This window comes from Poecilia reticulata, linkage group LG15 (genome assembly GCF_000633615.1).
Source record: "Poecilia reticulata strain Guanapo linkage group LG15, Guppy_female_1.0+MT, whole genome shotgun sequence".
In the NCBI taxonomy this organism is placed as follows: Eukaryota; Metazoa; Chordata; class Actinopteri; order Cyprinodontiformes; family Poeciliidae; genus Poecilia; species Poecilia reticulata.
The window spans coordinates 20,647,572-20,650,573 of record NC_024345.1 but is presented as its reverse complement, the minus strand read 5'-3'; positions in this window follow the sequence as shown (position 1 = coordinate 20,650,573).

The following is a 3,002-nucleotide window of genomic DNA, read 5'->3' as shown; positions in this document are numbered from 1 at the left end:
GGTGTGGTGTAGTAATGTCCCCAATGGTAAGGATGTGGTGTGGTGTGGTAATGTCCCCAATGGTAAGGATGTGGTGTGGTAATGTCCCCAACAGTAAGGGTGTGGTGTGGTAATATTGTCCCCAATGGTAAGGATGTGGTGTGGTGTGGTAATGTTTTGCTTTGGGCATTGCTGTTGTGGTCCACTCAAAGCTCAGTTTTCTCCAGTCTTTTGTAGAAGTTTCTTGTTTTTGCGGTCGCCATAAATCTGCTCGCAGTTCCTGGACATTTTCTCTAAGGCGCTGATTAACGTCCTGGACGTCCTTTAACTTAGCAGAAACGATAACTGTATCTAAAATGTCACAGAAAAATATTTGGTAAATTTAGGTAACACTTGACAAATGCAAAATACATTTTAACATTGATTCTGTTTCAGATGAGCGTAGAAGTAATGACAAACTAAGCAACATAACTTAAGTAATAATTAAAGTATTAACTTATTTATTTATACTCACAGTGGATGCGCAGACCAGTGATTATTACCAGTATCACCCAACAGATCGCTACTGTTGACAGAGAGCGTTTGATGGAAGGATTCCAGTCAACTAAGAGGAAAACAATGTCAGAAACATGAGAATTAAATATTTACTGAACTTTCTGAGACTTTCTGCTTATCTACTTATTTTCTGTCGTCTGGTTGGAGACGAGTTCTGGTTGAGCTCAGAGTCAACAGCTGCATTTACATGATCCTCCTGAAGATCACCTGAAACAAACATCAATCTACTTTTAATATGAATTTTAAGAAAATCCTGTTAAATACAAACTGATATATTTCACATTGAGGAAGTGTCAAAGTTTTTGCTCTTAAAAAAAGGAAAAACATTAACAAAAAATTAAAATCTGTCAATTAAAGCTGAAAGACACATTTGTTGCTGTGCTGCAGCAGCTACAGCTGCTTTTACTTTGAATCCATCCAAAGAAAAAGGAATTTGCTTCACTATTCAGTAGCTGTTTCATAAAATGAAACATTAAACAACATTTTACCTGTAGAGTCGTAAACATTGGGGTTACGAGTCGCAGTCGGCTCCATGGATTCTGCCTTCATGTTGAACAAAGATCAGCGCCTTTGCAGGCAGAGGATGAACCTAAAGAGAGAAGTTCTTCACATCTGCTTTTGTGGTCTTTTGAACCTTCCTGTTCTGTTTTAAGAGGCCGTCGTCGAGTTTTTAACCACAGCCTGTTGGTCTTTCTGCTGCTCATAATTTGCCCTTTTTAGGGCAAAACTCAGCAATCTGCCCCAGAACAAAGGACTAAAAACCACCACTTTGAAATTATGGTTGAATAAATTTGGGATTAATTTCCATTTCCTCTATTTCACATTGTTGATGCCTGACAAGCTTCATTCATAAAATATGATTAAAATCAACCAAGTTCACCACATGACGCATTAATTATCCACAACAAAATAAAATAAGCAGCTGATAATAAAATCTCTCTCTTTATGAGTTTTTGGTCAAGTAAAGACATTCGGTGTTGACCAGGACTGGAACAAAGACGTGCTGCAGCTCTACGGCCCAACAGGCGGTTCTGGTGCAGCAGATGGTCCAACTTCAGTCAGAACCACCAACACAGAACATGGAGGAACATGAACTGTGTAAACATGTGTAAACTTGTTAGCATGTTTAACGATGAGTTCACTGAGAGTTCAGTCACTGCAGCTCTGCTAGTTTAACCTGCTGGGTGAACCAGCTGCTCCTTCCCTCAGAGAAAAGTTATGGAGTATTTAAAGACATCATGTTGTATTCATCGCTATCTGCTTGCTAATTATGCTATTTCTGTAAAAATGCTAATAGCTGAAGAAGAACTTGATAATGGACTATGGACACCACTATGCTAACAGGTGCTAACTACTGGTTATTGTTAATATCTGAATGCATCTTTATACAGTTCACCAAACACAAGCAATTTACATTTGTTTTCTCTCACTTCAAAATATTACTGGAGGGAACAGAACAAAATACATCCACTTTAAAATAAGTATTTAGAAAATCAAATTTTATTCATTTACAGAAATATTTCAGAGCTGTAAAACCAAAGTCCACCATGGATTTAATCAAACCATTTAGTCAGATGGGTAGAAGCAGAAAGTCATTGAAATGAATGAAAACATAGAATAATGTTATAGAAAAGTCTCCAACATCAAATACCAAAAAATCTTTAATGCGATAAGGAATTTGTTCTGAATTTTTATATGAAAGAGCTTATTAGACACAAATAATTGCTGAGTATAAAAGAGGTTAATAATAATTACCCTGTTTGTCTTTATTTGTTGTTTTGTGAAACTGAAACAAAGCAAAATGTTGGTTATAAGATGAAAAAAGCATCTGGAATGACTTGAATTGTTTTTGAAGGAAGTCAGAACTAAAGTGTTGGGTCTGTTGGTGAGAAAGTGGCATTTCACCATAACCAATCAGGAATGACTTCATGATCACCTGCCAATCAGCACTGGTCCTTCAAAACAACATGGATGACTCCCATCCTCTAACAGATCCAATAATAACATTTTATTGGTCTAAATGTTGGGTGACCAATGTACAGTTCTATCTTAAAACATTTCCAAACCACAATGTTTCCTCCTTATTTAGTTTGATAACCCAGAAAAAGTAAAACGGGGAGTTAAAGATAAAGAAATAAAAGAACCGCTTAGATTTGCTGCAATGTGGTTTTATAGGAATATGATGTGGCGTCATTAGTGGTGTTGTAGTATGGAAGTGTGGCATAGTAGGGATGTGGGGTGGTGTAGTAGGGGTGTCTGCCATAGGAGGGAGTCGGTGTAGCGTAGTAGTAGGGACGTCTGCCATAGGAGGGAGTCGGTGTAGCATAGTAGTATGGACGTCTGCCATAGGAGGGAGTCGGTGTAGCATAGTAGTAGGGACGTCTGTCATGGTATGGATGTCTGCCATGGTATGGAGTCTGTGTAGCGTAGTAGTATGGACGTCTGCCATAAAATGAAGTCGGTGTAGC